The sequence below is a fragment of the Ailuropoda melanoleuca genome, chromosome 2, assembly GCF_002007445.2.
Source record: "Ailuropoda melanoleuca isolate Jingjing chromosome 2, ASM200744v2, whole genome shotgun sequence".
Classification (NCBI taxonomy): Eukaryota; Metazoa; Chordata; class Mammalia; order Carnivora; family Ursidae; genus Ailuropoda; species Ailuropoda melanoleuca.
Genome location: NC_048219.1, coordinates 34,832,411 through 34,853,028, shown reverse-complemented (window position 1 = coordinate 34,853,028; position 20,618 = coordinate 34,832,411). Strand labels below are relative to the sequence as shown.

The 20,618-nt window shown below is 42.8% G+C and overlaps 1 long non-coding RNA gene across 1 annotated transcript in view; it reads left to right on the top strand.

Annotated features, from left to right (window-relative positions):
- LOC109488452 overlaps positions 1-20,618 on the top strand; it is a 218,068-nt gene that overhangs the window by 105,731 nt on the left and 91,719 nt on the right. The window contains exons 9-13 of the long non-coding RNA XR_004623238.1: positions 9,595-9,641; positions 10,489-10,555; positions 11,291-11,438; positions 14,433-14,479; positions 15,010-15,374. This is a non-coding gene — a long non-coding RNA (uncharacterized LOC109488452). The remainder of the gene's footprint in view (positions 1-9,594; positions 9,642-10,488; positions 10,556-11,290; positions 11,439-14,432; positions 14,480-15,009; positions 15,375-20,618) is intronic.

Below are 20,618 nucleotides of genomic sequence, written 5' to 3'. Positions count from 1 at the left end.
GCTAAAATATAGGTCTGTTATTAGGGTTGTGGGAGGCTGAGTAATGGACCTCCAAGATATACATGTCCTAATTTCTGGAACCTTGAGAATAGGTTACCTTACATGGCAAAAGGGACTTTGTAGATATGCTTATGTTAAGAACCTTGAAATGGGTAGATTATCCTCTATTATCTGGGTGGGCCCCAGGGATCTCTTACACAGGGATCTGTGTAAGAGAACAGTGGTGGAAGGATAGAAGCAGAAGGAGAGAGATGGTTTTATGCTGATGGCTTTGAAGAGGGCGGAAGGGGCCAAGAGCCAAGGAATATCAGCAGCCTTTAGAATCCGTAGAAGTCAGGAAAAGGGATTCTTTCCTAGTCTCCAGAAGCAATGCAGACCTATCACAACTTGATTTTAGCTCAGTGAAACCTATCTCAGACTTCTGACCTCTGGACTGTAACTCATGTTATTTTAAGCCACTAAATTTGGGGTGATTTGTTATTGCAGGAATAGGAAACTAATACCAGGGTATTAAAGGGAAGGATGTAACAATGATTAAGAATCTTGATTTGTGGGTCAGATTGCCTTTTTACAATCATGGCCTCATCTCTTAATAGATCTGTAACTTTGGGCAAGTTATAAATTGCCTCAAGCTTCAGTTTCCTCATCTGCAAAATGAGATAATTATACCAACTTCATGGATTTAGAGTGTGGATGTTGTGAAATTACATACATACTGCACAGAGTCCGCAGTGAGCAGTCTGTAAATGTCAGCTATGCTTTTCCTTTAGACTATTAAGTTTCCTCCTTTTTGCTCCCCGAACTGAATATATTGAGGATTAAATAGGCTTTTGTGGTATGGCCTGGACAAATGGCTACCATTTCCAAAGCTATTTTTGTGGGCAAATATGATCTCACGTTGGCAAAACCCAATCCTTCACAAATTTGGGAGCACCACAACAATTTTAATTGTGAGCACCGTCTCTTTTCTGTTGGAAATGAACACGCACACTTGATCAGCCAATGAAAGGGTTAAGAGTTGCGCGTCTTTCCCATCTCCTCGCTGCCAGCCTACCAATAAACATCCCATTTTGTGCACCCTCTCTTCGGCCGAGTATTATTCTCTGCTCCGTGATTTGGAGTCGGCCTGTCTGTCCCCTGACTGAACAGGAGCAGCTGAACAGCTGTGAAAACAATGGAGAAGCCGAGGAGAGCCGTGATTAGTGGGGGAAGCTGGGGGAATCTGGGACCCACCGGCCCGTTTCCCATGTCAGCGCACAGCCCGCGGAATCTGGGCATCACGTGGCCAGGCTCAGCCTTGGCGAGTCTGCTCGCAAGCGGGGGCTTCCCATCCCTGGGCGGCTGGAACTCTCTGGCACCTTCTCTTCAGAAGCTGTTCTTTTTTTCCCTCTCTTAGTCCTGCCATGTTCTCAGGGACTGTTGCATAAACATAGTGTTGCTAGGCAGCCCTCAAGCCTCCTTTCATCCTGGATCCCAGGAAACTCTGTGCAGGCAAATTCATGGAGTGCACTTAGAGCTGGTGCTGTCCACGGAGCCAGCTCTCCTGTCTGGCCCCAGGTTTCCCCTCCAGAAGCCCCCCAGCGTCTGCCTTGTACAGCTGATTTTCTAGATGTGGATGTCAAGGCAAGTTTAGAGATCACACTCGTCCCCCCCCCACAACTTCTCCCTGTCTCTGCAGGCTGTGCATACGCAATGTCTAACTTAATCACAGCCCTTTGCCAGCTGACCCCAGATGACTGGACAATGAAGAATTTTGCTTAAGTTCCAGTGACGTACCCAGTGACCTCCTAACAGCGATCTGTAGGTCACCCCACATTTTCCTGTCAGCCACAGAACTCACCACTCACTTTTTCAAACTTCCTCCCACCTTGGCTTCCTAGTGCCCACCGTGTCCTGGTTTTCTGTTCACTGCAGTGGACAGCATGTTGCCCTTTCTAGAAGGCAGCAGTGTGGCATTCACCTTGATAACCCCAGCAACCAGCACAGAACCTGGGACACATTCAGTTCAGTAAGCATTTGTAGGGTGAAGAAAGGAAATCATGTAAATGGACTCTTTCCTTATTTGTCCCCCCTCTTTGAAATACAATTTTTAAAAAATCTTACTGCCATCCTGATCTTGGTTTAATATCTTCTCTTCTGGGTTGAGTTGTCGCTATAATTATTCTTAGTTCTCATTTGATCAAAATAATCTACATACATTATAAATGTTGATAAATATTTATTAAACATAAAATTAGAATTTCATTGAAAAAGCATCTCTCAATGAGATGAATGGGCATATTCATGTAGTTTATGTATCTGTGGATGAATACTACTTATTTTTAGAATGACAGAGGCTTCTACATGAATTCTGTTCCCATTTTCTGTTTCTTAAATATCATATATTATTGGAAATTTCAAGTGTACACTAACTAGAAAGCCTAGTGTAATACAATTATCATTTGCCTCTTTTTATGGTTGCCTACAAATCGTACTTTCTAAGAGATGCACATAAGTTATCTAGCATGTGTAACTTTTTGCTTAGTCAACTTTTACCAAGTGAATGATACAAGCATCTGTCCTTATTTGACTTTTCTAATTGTTACACACAATTATGTGGCTCTTATTTTTATCAGGCTGTGGAATGTTGATTATATAGCCTGTGTGGCATTATTCCTTCTTGGGGCCATGGCAGATTTGCTGACTGATTGGACTCTTGGCTTTTGCTGAGCCTTGTTGCAGCTCCACATCCCTCTTAGCATGGTGGCCAGGTAATGGCTACGAACCAGCCAGTTCGAGCATGGAGCCGAGACCAATCTTATGGCCTTGTGGTTTCTTTTTTTTAAAAGAAGAATATCATCATTATTTTTTGCAAATACAGTACATAAGAATAAAAAGCAAACAGTATTGAAAAGTTCATAGAAGCGGGTAAAATCTCACCCCACATTTTCCCACCCATGTATCGGCATCATAAGTCTTAGACAGTATTGTTTTGTACATTTCTCTTTGCAAACGTAGGGATAAAGTTAAGTACAAATAATTTTATAAAAATGTGATCATTATATGCATACCATCTGAATAAAAACTACATTTACTTTTTCTTGAATTTAATGAAAAAGAAGGAATTGCTGAACTTCAGACTGTTTCTTTACAAGAAGAGTATTCATTCTTAAAAGATAACCTCAAGAGTTAAGAAAAACATTATGAAATGCATTAAGGGGATGAAGAAAAATTGCTTTTAAATGACATGTTTCAAATTGGGTGGTATCTGTAACGCCTTTTTTGAAATATGAGAATATGAGATAATCCATGTCTCCATATCCCCTCCTGACACTTCCCATTTTATTTTCTTAGTGAAATTTTCTGTTGTTGGAACTCACAATATTAGTATTCTGATCCGTAATTCTGACAGTTGTTTAATCTTAATTCAGTATTCACATCTATTTACTGCTCAGTACCAGCCTTGTTACCATGGCTTTGCTGTGAAAGAGGTCTTTTATTTTGAAGCCTCAGTGGTTTGCTGTATTTTGTTATCAGGTACCTTTTCTACAAAAGGCTTATAGGTGTCATTTTTGAGTTTTTAATGTGCTTGAGAATGTTCTCATCTTTTTTTTTTTTTTTAAAGATTTTATTTATTTATTCAACAGAGATAGAGCAGCCAGCGAGAGAGGGAACACAAGCAGGGGGAGTGGGAGAGGAAGAAGCAGGCTCATAGCGAAAGAGCCTGATGTGGGGCTCGATCCCAGAACGCCGGGACTACGCCCTGAGCCGAAGGCAGACGCTCAACCGCTGTGCCACCCAGGCGCCCCAATGTTCTCATCTTTATGCTTGAAGGGCAGATAATTAAATCGTCCTAATGATCTGGACAACAAAATGATACTGTTATTTCCCCGCGAAGTGACTTAAAGATGGCCCACATCTCCAGGTGTTCCCCAGAATCCTGCCTAAGGTCTGGGATGATGGACCTTTTACTCACAGCCAGCACAGCTTCTCTAGGAGGCCCCCTTTGCCCTCCCTGAGTCATGTCGCTTCTCTCCAGTCCCTCTTTGCTCTTGGCCCAGCCAAATACCTTTTCCTTCTTTACCATGTGGCTCCTAATTCTGGCCTTCCTCCATCCTCTATAAGATTTAATTTCTTTAGCACCTGCTCTGGAAAGATCTCGTTTCTCACCAAATTTCCTCTTTCTTACTCACAAGGAAAATGCATTCTGTCCTTGGCACCTCTGAAAATTGAAGTCAATGATTTTTTTTTTTTTTAGGACTTTCTGCAGGTTTTCCTACTTATTCCATTAGGATTTTCCTTGTCATCTCCCCTGACCCCCCCATTTTTTTCCTCAGCCCGATGTTTCCCCAGTTCAGGATACAGCTGCTTGCTTTGAGCAGTTCTTTATTGTGTCTACAAATGGGTGCTTATCAGAGACCTATTACCCTGCAGCTCTGAGATGCTGACTGGTTCAAAGTCTGATAACTGATTAGTAACATCTAACTTGGTTTCTGTCTTCGTCTCCTGCCCACTAAACTAAACAGCAGAGGCCACTGTCATAATCCTTTTTATTAGCATGGTATAAATACAAACCCTGACTAGTTTGGGGTGATTCCAGTGGGGAAGACAGTGAGGACCACAGTTATAATAGAGTGTTGCTTTAACTGCGTGAGAGGAGGGATGTTGGGAGAAGGTGGTCTAACCTGTTTGAGGTCTTTAGGGAAGACTTACAAAGGATTTGGCATTTGAAGGGAGACTTGTAGATCAGGTCAGAGTTTGTCAGGAAATCAAGCCCTTGGGGAGAGTACAGCAGAGAATGACAGAATGCACAGAGTGGCAGAAAGGAAAATAGGGGGGGCTGTGGGAGCTAGAAGCAGCTTCAGCATGGCCTGGAAGAAGAAGTGTTGGGGTCTCTGGCTGATGAGGTAGGCAGAACTGGTTGGGCCATGTAGAGGAGTTTTGATTTTATGGTGTAGGCAAAGGAAAGACAGGGAATGATTTGAAGGCAGGAATTTGATTTAATCAGATTTGCATGTCCTGGAGGTCACTCTGTCAGGGAGTGGGAGCCATTGTCAGAAGGTGAACCTAGAGGCAGTGAACAAAAGGCTACTGTAAGTGTATAGGTGAGAGATGATGGGCTTGACTGCGGCCTGACTGACTAGAAAGGCAGTGGTTGTAGGGGTGACTGCACTGGGAGATTTCTTAGATGATCTGAAAGACAGACAGCAAGTCTTTAGAGAAAGGATCAACAGCTCTGGCTGCATCTGACCTGGGGCAACACTGGCTCTGTCCCTGATTGGCTGTTTAATTATGAGAGAGTCACTAACCAACCTTGGACTCAATTTCCTCATCAGTATATGGGGGCAAAACACACTCAACCCACGATTGTTGTGAATAATATACATAGAGCCCTTGGGACGATGCCTGGTGCTCAGCAACCCAGGGGAGCGAGTTAGCTGCACCCATTCCCAGCCTCTTTGACATAGAAGGTTCTTTGACTCTGTGCACAGTTATGCCATCAATTCTCTGAACAATGGGATGACCATTCTGTATTTTTAACTACCCTCGTACCACCTTGTTTTACCAAGTAGTTCAGACTGTGAGTCAGGGATATAAAATCAAACCCTAGCTGAATACATTTTGCATAAAACATCTTATTAGTCACAGGATGAATAGGTACTTCAAACAAATAACCCATGTTTGCGGTTTCTTGGGACCGAAATCCATGTGAAAGGTAGGTTGGGAGGATGTATATGGCTACTTGTACTATCACTATTACACAGCTATTAGTCCTAACGCTTGGAACTATCAGTAATGGTGTATCTAGTATGTGTGCCAACATTCTGATGATATTACGTCATTTAGGTCCCACAATAAGCTTATGAAGTAGAAATTGCTCATCTGTTTTACAGATAGGGGTCTTGAAGCTAAAGCACTGTAAATAACTTACTCAACACCACTTAGCTAGAAAATATTAAATTTGGAAACAGAACTGTATCAGTTAGCTTCTGCTGAATAACAAACCATCCTGAAATGTAGTGGTTTCAAATAACTTTGACTATTACTCATGAGTCTGAGGGTCTGTTGGATGTATTGGGTGATTTGGGTCAGGCTTGGTGATACTGGCTTGGCTTCCTTCTGCATCTCTGGTCAGATTGAGGACTGAGGACTGACTCATCTTGAATAACCTCTCTCAACAGCTTCTCTGGCTGTTGGCCAGCTGTTAACTGGAGCAGTGAGGGTTAATGGGCCTCATCAACTAGGAGGCCAGCCTAGGCTTTTTCACATGACTGTCAGCAAGTGCTTCCAAACCAAGAGCAAATGTGAACAGATGCTTGAGACCCAGGCTCAGAATATCACTTCTGCTATAGCCTTTGGCCAAAGCAACACAAGGCCAATCCAGATGAAAGGATGGAGAAGTGGATTCCACTTGATGGAATTCTCTTGGTGAAAGAATTGCAAAGAATTGTGGCTATTTTTGTTCTATACCACACAAACCATGGCTTTGGGCTCCCAAGCCGATGATCCTGCAGTGAAGGATATTGTTTATATGCTTATTTTATAGATGGAAATACTGAAGTTCAAAGATATTAAGCAACTTGCTCAAAGTCACTTGACTTAGTGAGTAGCTGAACTACCGTGTGAAGCCAGGCATGTCTGACTCTAAAGCCAGTGAATTTCTGCTGGACCTGGTTGGTGACACTCAGGGTTCAGAGTCTGTGAGATGTAGAGCCATTCCCTTCTTGGGGTGGAAGGAACCTCAGAAGTTGTCTGGTCCATTAGCTGATAGAATTTTAAATCTCATAGTTCACTATAAATTCAAAAGTTGTTTTGGCAACCAACACAGATTTGTCAACCTGCCTTTTTTTTTTTTTTTTTGCCAAGTCAAAACACTATAAAAACCATCTCCTATCATTGTCATTTCATGGGGGAAAAAAAAGGAAATTTCAATACCAAAAAGCGTAATTTAGCATAATTTTATAATAAAGTCCAGTTGTTTAAATTAAATTAGTTCAGCTTTGCAAAATCCACACTACTTTGTCTTTAATTTTGCTGCTTTTGTTGTGGGCCTGTGAGGTCCTTACATTGGTCCAAAGACCAACATATAGGAGCCACTAATCTGGCCTACTCTCTTTTATTTGTTGGTACTTGAATGCCCTCTAAAATATTCCTAATATGGTCTTCAATCGTTGCATACTTCTGGTGACAGAGTTCACTATTATCTGAAGCGGTTCACTTCATCTTTAGACAACTGTAGAAAAGAATATTCTTTTATTATATTGAACCAAAATCCTTCTCCCAGTGACATCTACCCACTAACAGAAGTTCATCTTTTTTTTTTTTTAAAGATTTTATTTATTTATTTGACAGAGATAGAGACAGCCAGCGAGAGAGGGAGCACAAGCAGGGAGAGTGAGAGAGGAAGAAGCAGGCTCATAGTGGAGGAGCCTGATGTGGGGCTCGATCCCATAACGCCAGGATCACACCCTGAGCCGAAGGCAGACGCTTAACTGCTGTGCCACCCAGGCGCCCCATCAGAAGTTCATCTTTTGGTGCTCAAATATAAAAGTTGAATGCATGAAAGTATCTGGAAATAGCCCTGGCTCCCCTAAATTGTGATTAATCCTAGTTCCTTTGGTCTCCACTTACATCGTGTTGGCGTGGTGTGCTATCTGCTTTTGTCCTGCCCTCAGGCTCCATCCAGGTTGACTACGTCTGCGTTTATGTGGATGTAGAAATCAGTTTACGTCCCTGTATTTGGCCTGATTAGCTGGCGTAGATTAGGTCCCTTTTCTCTTTCTACGTATGATTCTTCTATTAATGAGTTTTAAGGTCATATTAGCCTTAGCAGGAAACTTATCAAGCTATTGACTCAAGGTTCAACTTTAAGCCTCAATTTCTGTATGAATAAAATGTGAGCACTATCGAGCTGTTTCACAATAATTATCTAACAAAATGCAGTACAGCTTCCACTGAAGTTTAAAGACTCTGTCATGGCCTGGGCCCTGTGATAGGTGCTGGCACTGTAAGGAAGAGAGGACAGTTCTTCGGTTCTCAAGAAAGGCACAGTACGGAGAGTAAAACAGACATACAAACACAAGGGTACCACAAGATTTTCAGCGTTTTTGGGTGGCACGTACAAAGTGAAGGGGGGAGAATAGGAAAAGCAGTATCAATGCCTACACAGGGCTCCATAGAGGCTGAACCAAGACCTGCAGAATATTTCGGATTTGCCAGCTGGGCCTGGTGCCACAGCGGTTAAGTACCACAGGCTTTGCGACCAGACCATCTGAATTCCGGTCTAGGTTAAACCCCCGATATCTCAGCTCCCTTCTCAAGGACATCACTGCTCTCCTCTCAAAGCTGTTGTGAGGGTTAAATGAGATAATACGCACAAAGTTGTTGGCGTAATCCCGGTGTGTCATGTGGTAACTGTTCTTACTCCAAATAGCTAAGATGACTCATTCTAAGCCCTCCTGGTCTGATCAAGAACATTTTAACTCTCTTTACCTTTGCCCTCCACCCAGTGCAATGAGGAGTGCACCCAGGATGCATCCTTACCTGTCAGAATCTTTTTTTTCAAAGATTTAAGTAATTAATTAATTAATTAGAGAGAGAGAGAGCTCCAGAGAGCGTGCACGTGTGTGAGCAGGTGAGGGGCAGAGGGAGAGGGAAAAACAGACTCTTTGCTGAGCACAGAGCCCGACCAGGGGCTGGATCCCAGGACCCTGAGATCATGAGGTGAGCCGAAATCAGGAGTCCAACGTTTAACCAACTGGGGCACCGAGGTGCCCCCATACCTGTCAGAATCTTAAGGGAATGACTTCATGAAGAGCACATGGGCTGGCCAAGAGGCTGCTGCGTTCACAGGTGCTGATACCCACTGGGGCAGCGGGTTAGTTTGAGGCAATCAGGTTCACGTTTCTTCTTCAAAGTAGAGCCACCGGAAACCCAATGCAACAGTAAAAATTTTTGAAATTGTAAATAATTTTAAACGTGAAGAAAAATCACAAGAATAAGAATAGTATCAATGATAGCCAAATGTTCTTTACCCAGATTCTCCTATTGTTTAGCATTCTGCTCTGTTTGCTCAATCATTTCCTTTCTTTTTCCCTTCCATACATGCGGACATACACACATACACATGCAGACACACACACAGACACAAATACACAGATGCACACATACATGTACACAGATACACGAACACAAATATGCACACAACACACACACACGGGCATACACACATACATAGAGACACACAGACACACACACGCAAATAGACACGCAGACATACACAGATACACATAGACGCACACACACACACACAAACTTTTTTCTGAACCATTTGGGGCGAAGTTGCATATCTTATAGCCTTTACCTTTTCCTCTTTGCTACAGTGATATTCTCTTACGTAACCACAAGGTGCTTATCAGCTTTAGTAAACACCGATCTAATACTTTGATATACTCTACTGTTCTATTCCAACTTTGTTAACTGACCCGATAATATCTTTTATAGATTTTTCTTACCTCCATTATAGAGTCCGAAAGTCAAAACTTTATAAAAAGCTATACCGAGAGGAGAGTTACTCCTTCACCTTCCTTTCTGTCTGTTTCCTCACACCTGTAGGTAACCAACTTAATTGTTTCCTGGTTTATCCTCTTTTACTGGTAAAGGTAAGCGGGGATTTGTATGTATTCATATTTCCCCTTTTATTTTATGTAAATGAAAGTTATATGTGTTATTTTGCATTTTGCTTTTGTCGCTTAGTAATATCTCCTGGAAATCACCCTATGCCAGTGTATAGAGATCACCATTCTTTTCTATAGCAGCCCAGTACTACACTGTGTGATACTACAGTTTCCTCCACCAGTCACCCATGCTTGAGCATTTAGGTAGCTTCCAATGTTTTGCAAATAAAAATGATGCTGCACCGAGCAACCTTATGCATATTGGTTTCATATTATTTGAGGTCTCTTATTCAGGGTAAATTCCTCGGAGTGCTATTGCTGATGGAGAGGTGAATACACATGCAGGTTTGATACTGACAAAATGTCCTCGGAAAGGGTTATACTGTTTTGCATTCCTACCAGTAAGAGAGTACCTGAGAAACCCAGCGTTTTGACTTTCATTTTTACACAGTGATAAATCAGCAGGGATTCAGGTGCCAGCACAGAATGCCGAGCAAAGGTCAGGTGCCGCATGGAGTAGGAAAAAGAATGCCCAACACAAAATCAATTCACAAAATGCTTTTTTCAGACACTTGGACACCATCTGCTGAAGGGTAGGGCAGTCTTACTTAATTTTTCACTCTAGGGCTAGGCATCTCTAGTAAGATTTCTTGCTAGAGATGCCTCGCCAGGTGCCTAGGACATAGTAGATTATCTGCAGATATTGACTATTTAAATGAATGGAGGAATGAACTGGCAAAAACCTGCAGTTGTTCATGGGAATAAATAAACCTGGCTGGGAGATTATTTTGAAGGAGCAGATCTCACCTCTTCTTCTCCCTTTCCCTCCTAGACAGATGCTTCCTTGTACAGCCATTCCTGGGGACTGAGCAGTTTGAAGTTTCCAAAGATGAAAACATGTAAGCAGTGCTCGCATTAGGAGATGGGGCTGCACAGAGGTCTATTGTCTGCAGGGACACAGGGAGCTCTGTGGTGAAAGGGGAGTGTCCTCCGCCACAGCATGGTCTTTTCAGCCTGAGCATTGCCTTTTCTCTCTGGAATGTAATATTCTACCCATGCCCTTCCAGTGGCATTGTGCGGTAGCAGGGTCAGCATGGGGGGTGGGGGCACAAGCAGGGAAATGATCTCCGTATGGGCAACCCAGTAAGTCAGAGGCAGCAGCAGAGGGCACGGCCAGGTCTGGGCCTCTGAATGAGTGCTTTGTGCGAGTCTTGGTGGCAGTGGCTGGAGAAGCACCTTCCTCTTGCAGCTCACCTGGTGGCTGAACAAAGCTGTCTTTCAGGCCTCAGGCCCCACAGCAAACACTGTGCAGGTGATAGATCTGCTTTCCTGCCCTGCCATAGCCCAGGGATCACATTGCTGCCTGGCGTTTCTTGTGGGTTGCCACTAGGGCCTGTACTCCCTTCACGATAATAAAATAGCAGAACTAGCCCAGGAAGAGAAGGCGCACCTGTTCTGAGGCCGGAGGGGTCACTGAAACTCGGAGGATTTCTTTTCAGAGTCACAGGGGAACAGGCATAGCTAATTTACGTTTCTGCTGACTCTTGGCGTTGTCCACACGAGCAAGCACTCTTTGTCTGGCTCTCAGCATTTATACAATTCTTTTTAAATGTGATCTCCATGATGGTTTTAAGGGGTCAACGTGACAACTTTTACACAAGAGAAAATGGAGCCGTGCGTGATGAGCTGAAGTGGGTCCAGTGTGGTGCAGTCTTCTGACTCCAAATTCAGAGTTCTTTCGAGGACACTCTAATCCACAGTATCGCAGGAATCAGTGAGAAGGTGAGGGCAAGGTACTAGGCTGCAACAGTATTTGGGGTTTTGTTCTGGCTACTAGCCAGACTTGAAAGGACAAGAGGTTCCTTCCCCTCCCTTAATGAAAAAGCCAAATCTCCGTGCTCCGAGCTTGGGTTCCTTGTCTACGGGATTGCTCGTTGTTAGGTGTCAGGGTTGAAAACAGAAGCTGAGAAACCCCGGCAAGAAAAACACTGATGATTCTGTTTGGGCTTATAACTTCGTGGAGCAAGGCTGGTGCTTTGAGTCAAGGGATAGAAAGGGTTAATCCAGAAATGGGAGGATGGATTTCCCTTGTGTCTGACTGAGACAGGGTTGGTTAGGATTTGGGGTGTTTCTGTGAATGGCAGAGACCATGACCCCCATGTACGAAGCACCAAGCATGGGGAGATGTCCGTGAGAGGACCGTGAAGGCCGGCTGCCAGCACTGAGGTGTTTGGAGCAGGCACTGTGTCTATGGCTGGACGTGTGTTGAGTGGAGAGGCCCGCCATGGAGTGTGTCTGATCCACCTGGAAGGCTGTCACCTGCTAGATGACAGAGGATGGTTGGCCCAGTAGCATTGTGTACAAAATGGACGTAAGTAAGGGTGATGAACAACACCATGGAGCGATCCCTCATTTTGTGAATACCATCTAAACATCCGAGATTGTTTTTAAAACCCTAGGAAGGGAAGGAAATTACCCCTCAAAAGTGACTGAAACTGAATCCTCCCTGCCCCTACCAGGTAGGATCTCAGAGCCAAATTTAGTTTGCTGAAAGAAAATGACATAATTCACTCGCTCACGTAGTCATTCATTCAACAATATTTACTGAGTTGTTACCGTGAGTCAGTATGATCTCAAAGAACGTCAGTATGTCCTTCTCTGAACATCGTTAACAAAATTTGATTAAAATGGGTTATTTTGATAGTTAGCCTCTGTAATGGTTGTGTTTTCTCTGTCATGCTTCCTCTTCGTGGGTCATTTGCTGCAGTGTTTGCATAAATCCTACTCTTCCTTCAAAGTATGGCTCAAATACCTCCTTTTCCACAGAGACTTTTTTCTCCCACCCAACTCATAAATTAAGGTGGAGTTGGGTCTCGGCTTGAGCATGGGCCACGTCTGTTCTTGGATCCAGGCATGTCTGGGAATGTCTGGAAAACTGCACATTCAAGCCTGATGGAACTCTATTTCTGGGGCTATTGGGAATCCTCCTGTGAAAGAAATCATGACGTTTCCACTTGTGGGATCCAGACAGACACATCTCAGCATGTCTGGAGAAGCACTAGAGTGACTTCAGGTTTTAGGGAGGGGATAGCGAATCCCCAAGAAAGAACTTATCCTCTAGTGAGAAGGAATCCTACCTAAAGATTCTGGTACAATAACAAGCTTTACCTTCAGAGGCTAGAGAGAAGTAGCTCTGAATATAGTACAGTGTTCACATTTGGGTTTGTCTCTTGGCTTGCCTTAGGCTCTTTTGAAGGCTGGCTCTTGGCAACACGGTGTTGCCATATATAAAAAGAGAAATAACTGCTTCAATCTGTGCAAACTTTGGGATAGAAGATATACATCTTGGTAACCCCTTCCCGCCCCCTCGTTGGAGATTTACACAAAAGGACTGTAACTACCCTTCATTTGACCATAAAATTGCATTGATGCTTTGGCACATTGAAGTCTTAAGTCACTGAATGTGGGTCTTGTCAGGACAGAGGTAGAACAGCCACGAAGCTTGGTCTGGGGCTTGACTGGGGAGCAGAGAGGAGCAGCCAGCACCGTGGTGCCTAAGGTCAGGTGTAGCACTTCTTCGGAGTGAGACCTGCCTGTGGAATTCCAGAAATTACTTAAAGGAGATCTCTTGCAGGTGGTTAGTGTTAGTCCAGTGGATTCGAAATGCCACAACACTTTTGGATGTTCAAGTAAACGTACCCCAGAGCCTGAAGTGTGGGTGAAGGAATGATGGCAACGAGGGTGAGGAGGGCAGTGGGGGAAGATGTGGGACAGTCTGGGAGCCAGTCCAAGGCAGCATGAGTGATCCTGAGGACTGACGCCAGACTGTGTTTTACGAAGATCATTCTGGAGGTTGGTTGGTAACTGAGAGGAGATGGGTAAAATTGAAGAAGAGGAAGCCAATAACTGGATGGGATTCTCGATATTTCTAGGGCTGCACCTGGCCATGGAGAATGTCCTGTCCAGGAAACGGCAGCATTTTCTCCCCAACGTCCTCTATTTGGTTGGACTACCTGTCTGGGGAATAAGGTGCAGACTTAGCTATTATCTTGAATTCTTTTTTGATGACTCTGTTCTCCAGTTATCAAAAAATCCTTTAACTTAGAGGCATTTGTTGAAAAATTCTTCATTTTATGAGTCTTCTTGATACTCACACTTTTGCCTCAAAACTAATCTCTGCCTTTATTATAGGCGTCTAGGAGACCTGACCATTCTGGGATAGTGGTTAATAAAGAAACAGTGGATGAAACCTGGTTCCTCTAGTAGGATTCTCAATCTCCCACGTTTTCTCCATTTTGCCTTAAGTAATAAGAATACTCCCTTCTTTAAAACTTCCGTTTGCTTTTTAGTATATCTAGTAATGTTTGTCAGTCGTCAGTTCTTATTTGACCTCTCCCCCTCCCCACTACTCCTATACCACTCCTGAAATGCTTGACCCTTGCTCATCAGAAACACTGGTTCACTCTGACAAAAGATCACGGTCTTTGAAGAGATGATGAGTCATGCAGCTTGAAAAATTTCGTGTAGAAATGTTGCTATTTCTTGAAGGGCTAAGAATCACCAGCCTTATAGGATGGACACCTATTTACCCTTTGGGTCATTCACATCTACCTTCAAGATCTACCTAGAATAGCCTTTAGAAAAGCAAAATATTTGATCACTTTCTCTGTGCCACACGTAGAATGGAAGAAAATTTACATGGAAGTCCAAACACAAGAATTATGGAAAATAAATTTATAACTGTTACATTGTCCTTCTTTTAAAATGCCATTGCAGCCATCAGAGATTGCTTTCCTGTGGTGCCTGGTGAAACACTATGAAAGGTGGGCCAATGGGTCATGTAGTCAGAGTGGGAGGGCAGGTTGTCAGGGGTGATTACAGTGACATAATGAGGGAATTGCTGATAACCGATGAGTTCGTTTTACTTCTTAGCTATTTACATGTTTTTATGACTGACAACTATTTTAAGATACTGAATTGCAATTAGACCACTATAATATTATCTTTTAAAAAGATAATTGAGCTCCTTAACAGTGTTTAGATATAAAAATGTTTTTAGTATTATTAATCTGGGAAAGACCAGAGCTGGAACATTTCAGTTAAGGGGATATATTTATTCTTTTTTAAAAATATGCCATGTTCCAAAATGTGGAGGATTTAAAGATGTATTTAAAGTTAACTTAATCATTTCAACAAAACTATGAAATGTGCATTTTTATTTTCCATGTTAGAATTTTTCAAAATGGCCAACTTGTCCCTTTTAAAGTTACTTTAAATATAAAATAAATAAATACAAGGAAGAAACATGGGAATCTAGTCAGCTAATTTACTGTCATGTGATTTTTTTTTTCAGAAACCTTTTTTGCAACCCAGACTGTACATGTAAAGGGATGCTCAGACGTTCCATAGCACTTCAGATCCTCTTCTGCCCAAACGCCGAATTTCCTCAGAAATGGCTTAACATTTTTTTTGGTCAAGCCATAGTTGTGGACTCTTCTTTTCATAGTTCTAGAAAAAAAATCTCCTCTGTCTCATTTTTCTTTGTACAAAAAATGGTTAAAATGGGACAATGCCATTTTTTTACCCTGAATGGTGACTGCCAGCTATTAAAATGCTAATTTCAAAAAAAAAATACGAAAAACCAAATAGAAGAGGCAAAGACAGCCAGGAAACAAGAGGAATGAAGTCTACTGAGTGATTAATCATTTGATTAACCAGGTAAGTCTCTGGCACATTACTAATTAGCTCACTTACAAAGCCCTGGACTGAGCAGCCCTGGTTTGATTAAAGAGGTGCCGAGCCGTTCAAGCCCTGATGCTTGAGCCTCTTGTATAAAACAAAATGCGACTTTCATGCTAACCTCATCTCTTTAATCCAGCTGTGATTTCTCAGGCCTCTGACACTCAGGCCTAGGCACATAAATCAAAGAGTAGAAAATGGTCCTCATGAATGTTCAGAGAATAGGATCTGTATTTTAGGATTTTTTTTTTTTCCTAATTTAAAAAGGGGTTGTTTAAATTATGAGGTCGTGGTAACTACCTGTTGACTGTCTTAAAGCTGCTGCTTTTGATGACCCCTTAGGTTATCCGGAGGCACTGGGAGAGGCTCTGCCTTCGTAGGAGGGAATAAATCTACTCTCACTACACTCTATTATTCTGGGAGGATTTATGAGCTCTAAAAAAGGATATTTGAAATTAATAAAAATCTTCTCAACTTTACTAGGGAATCCACCTTTAAAATATTTTTAAAGCTTATTTCTTTGTGGTTAAGTATTTGTTTTCTTAGTCATGTTAATGCCATCCCCGTCCCCCACCCTGAAATATCCATTTTCTTGTTGGTACTAAAGTAAAACCGTCCTGGCTGTTTAAAGAATAAGGAGGTGCATAGTGGGCTTTTCCTTCCTGCTCCTCGATTCTACTTTGGGTCTTTGCTCCTTTACTTTTAAGTTTGCTTAAGACAACTGAATACTTTCTCAGGCTATGCACTGTACCAATGAATTCAGGGGGCTGTGTTGTGGTTTCCTTTGTGACTGTTGCAAGAATAAGGAAACTAATAGAAATGTTGGCTGGATCAAGTGAAGTATAGGGTCAAGGCCAAAGCCAAATCCTTACTTCATGGTATTCCAGGTTGACCACATCATGGCTAGATGTTGTCTTCTTGTGGGTGCTGTTTTATAAAAGGGCACTGATCAACAGAGCTCATCTAGCAAAGGCCAGGGAGGACAGGATGGTGTGGGAAATCTTGTCATGAGGGAAAGAGCTGAGAAATAGGAGAAGAGAACACTGGGGGTAGATATGGGGTAGAGAAACGTGCTGTCTTTAAATAGTTGAAGGGTGTCATGTTGGATAGTGTGAAATGTGTTCTTGTCCACATTGTATCCCCAGCACGTAGCACAGTGCTTGGTAAAGAGCAACCGTAAACGACCGTGGTCACCATTTTTTGAGCGCTCACCACGTGCCAGTCTTTGTAATGGTGTCTTGCTTACCTTACCTCGGTTAGCAATTATTGCTGTCTGCAGTTAATAGCAGAGGAAGCTCAGGCTCAAGATGAGGACACTTATCCAAGGTCACATAATAAATATCTGAGCTGGAATTCAAGTCAGGTCTGTCAGGGACTGAGTACTCCTCTCCGTGGTGCTCCGTCTCATGAGGATGGTGTCCCCGGGGTCTGGGGTGAGAGGCTTCAGTGACCACATTCTATCACTTTTATTTTTTTCCTTGTGGATGAAGAATCGCAGTCTGGGGAACAGAGGTTCCACAGCCAGTATGTTCCAGAGTCAGGATTGAAACCTGTGTCCGCCTTGCACAAAATTCAGCCTCCTGATCAGAATGTTCCGTCACTTCCCTGGTACAACCGAACGCAATACGTGCTTGTTTCTAGTTTGACCTGGACGAAATACTGCTATTTCAAGTGTGAATCTCTGTTATACTTACCTTCTCCTGCTTAACTTCTGAACACTTGAGAACTCCCTTGGCCTCTGTACCTGAATTCCCGGTTTGCCTTCACCTGGTGCTCACTTTCTCCCTGGATCCTCCACCTGGTCTGCTCTGACAGTCCTCCCTAATGAAGATGGGGATAATTTAACCTAAGTCGATGGAGCGTTTTGCATCATTGTGGAGATAGGAGATGCAGTACTGAGGTTTTTCCTCATCGCCTTTAAATATTCCTTATAACAATCCCATGAATATAATTAATATTGCCTATGCTTCACAGATTAGCAATCTGTATCTGAGAGAGTTTAGGTAAATTTTCTTAAGGTCACACAGCTAGCTAATTAACAGCCAATTTAGCCTAATAATAATAATATATGTTCTTTCTACTATATGCATGCTGGGAATTATATCCACACTTCCCATCTTCACTTGCCAACTTTTTCCTTCTTGCCCCGCAGAGAACATGAAGAGCCCCGTGTCCACCAGGGCATAACCAGATAGGTATCATCATCTTCATCATTATCAATTTAAATTGAAAACTATAAAAAATAAGCGAAAATATAAATCACTCTGGTTTTAGAGATAGAGGAATTCATTATAAAGTAAGGAAACCGAGGCTTATAGAAATGCAGTGCATTTCTCACATTCAGCCAGTAACTAAGAAGGCTGAGCCTTAACTTTAGGATTAAATATTGGAAGCACATCTATTTAAAACAGGAGCAGATGGATAATTCAGGTATTAGTAGGGGAGGAATGGACAAAGATGGGAAAATATTTAAGAGATCTACGAAAGAGGGGCACCTGGCTGGCTCAGTTGGTAGAGCCTGTGACTCTTGATCTTGGGGTTGTGTGTTCGAGCCCCACATTGGGTGTAGGGATTACTTAAAAAATAAATTAATTTAAAAAGATCTACAAAAGATAGTGAAAGGGGCACCTGGGTGGCCCAGTCAGTTAGATGTCTGACTTCGGCTCAGGTCATGATCTCAGGGTCCTGGGATCGAGCCTGGCTTTGGGCTCTGCGCTAAGTGGGGAGTCTGTTTGTCCCTCTGTCGTTCTCTCTCTCTCTCTCTCTCTAAATAAATAAATAAATAAAATCTTTTAAAAAAGTGAAAAGTTATAGGAATGTCATGAAGTCGTAGTATAACATAACTACAAACTTCTAGTGGTATTAGGCTGTCTGTATAGCTATGTGCGGGTAGACAAAGCAGTCCTTTTTCGTTCAGAGGGGATTCAGTTATGTGCTCCCTCCTGATTAAGGTGAGTATGCACGCACGGTCTTAGCAGAAGAGCGTAACTGGACTTGAGTGCACGTGGGCATATCGTGTGACTTAGGAAAACCTGTGTTCCTTAGATCTCTGACGCATGGAGTCTTTGGGCAGGGATAGATCCGTTTGCCTGCTGGGATAGAAGAGTAGATACCCAAACACCTGCTTCACACATTGTGAACGGAGGGACCCTGACTGAGTAGACTGGGGCAGACCTGACCAAGGTGTGCTGGCGAGAAAGCACTCCAAAGAACCTAATGGCCCCAGAGTAACTCACTAGGAGAAAAGAGAAACACACTGATTTCCAGATTTACATATCCAGCTTCATTCTCTTTCATAAGGCCCAGACTTGTATATCTGTCCTGACATGTCCATTTAATAGGTCCAAGGAAAAATCTCTTGATTGTCTCTGCTCACACCCCTCCGCTGGTTTCTCATCTTGCTCGGGGTAAAAGTCGAGGTCTTTACATGGCCGCCAGTACACCTTATGATTTGACCTCTGCTTAGCTCTCTTGTTCCCTGTTTCTATTATTCCGTTTGGTTTTCTCTGGCCCTGCCTCACCTGCCTCCGTGATGTTTCTCAGCCATGACAGGCAGGCTCTGGCATTGGGGCTTTTGCATTTGCTCTTCTCTCTGCTTTGAACTCTGTCTCCAGATACTCACAATGCCTGTCTCCTTGTTTCTTTCGGATTTCAGAAACGACCTCACCACTGACGCCTTCTGCAAGCCACCCACCTAGGATAGCCAGAACTTGCCCTCATCACCTTCCGCCTTGGTACTTTATCACTGTGCCTTGTCTTGTTTCTCTTCCTTGCACTTACGCCGTCTGACATATTCTCTTTTTGTTGTTCATTTGCTTGTTTTCTGTCTTTCTCCATTAGAAATATGAGCAACTGTGTCCCCTTTGCCTGGACACCTGTTGGGCACTTGTAAATATTTTTAAATGAATGATTAAGATGGGCACCTGGGTATGTGACCTTGGTCATCCTAAAAGTAAGCAGTTGTGATGATTGCCACCCGGGGAAGTGGTAGGGGGCTGGTGGTGGGCCGTGGTCTGTCAAACTTCACAGGTCCAGCCTCAATAGTGACCTCATGTGGCATGAGAGTCAAAGTCAGCAGAGAGCTGACTTTAGACCCTTTACTTTTCTTTCAGCCTGGCCTGGCATTTGTAAGCAGGACTGAGTAAGCTCCAAGGGGTCTTAGGCAATTCTAGGTGACATGTTTTTAAAATTTTAATTCAACATATGCAGTGATAAAGCAATATATTCACATGGTTTAAAACGCAAAAGTAGCATAAGGTCGGTAGTGAGTGGTCAGCCTCTCACCTCTGTTCCTAGTCACCCAGAAACCCTCCTCAGTTTCTCGTGTGGCCTTTTGGAAATATTCTATACAAGTTTAAAGAAATACATACAGAGACCTATATATTTTCTCTTTTGTTTATTTTGTGCACAATATAGAGTATCGTACATGCTGTTTTGTATCTTGCTTGTATTTTTTAACTAAGATGAAACATCCACAGTGAGATACAGAAATTGTATGTACAGTTGATAAATTTAGCCTTTCAATATATTCTCATATAATCATCATCCACATCCAGACATGTATTTCTAGCACCCTGGCATCTCCCTTGTGCCTCTCTCAGTCTCTCCTGAGGTCATTGCTGTTCTCACTCTTATCACTGTCTGCTCGTTTCCCCTGGTCTTGAATGCCATATGGATGGAATCAGCTAGTATATGCTACTGTGTTTCTTATCGTTTCACTCAAAAACATGTGCTTTTTAATATAAAGACATATCTGTTTGTGATGATTATATCTCATAAAGATAAAGGACATGAAGAATTTCATCCTCTTTTTATGATTACATGGTATCCCATTGCAAGAATGACCTTACACTTTGCTTCACTGCTCCACACTAACGCAGGTGGGTGTGGCAATACAACAGGCATAAACGCTCGTGCAGGTGCATCTGGTCATTGAATGCAGGGGAGTGGAAGTGCTAGGTCAAAGTGTGTATGCGTATAACGCTGAGAGGGATGCCCGGTGTCCTCCTGTGGCATTTGTGGGGATGCACAACCCCATCAACAATACCCGAGAGGGCTTACTTCCCTCACCAGCCAAGTGTTTTCAAACTATGGAGCTTGGCCCATTTTCAAGAAAGAAGTGACATCTCAGTATATTTTCTCACTATGAGTGAGATTGAACATTTCTGACTTTAAAGACCCATTTTTATTCTTTAGTAACCTTTGTACACATAATTTGACCAT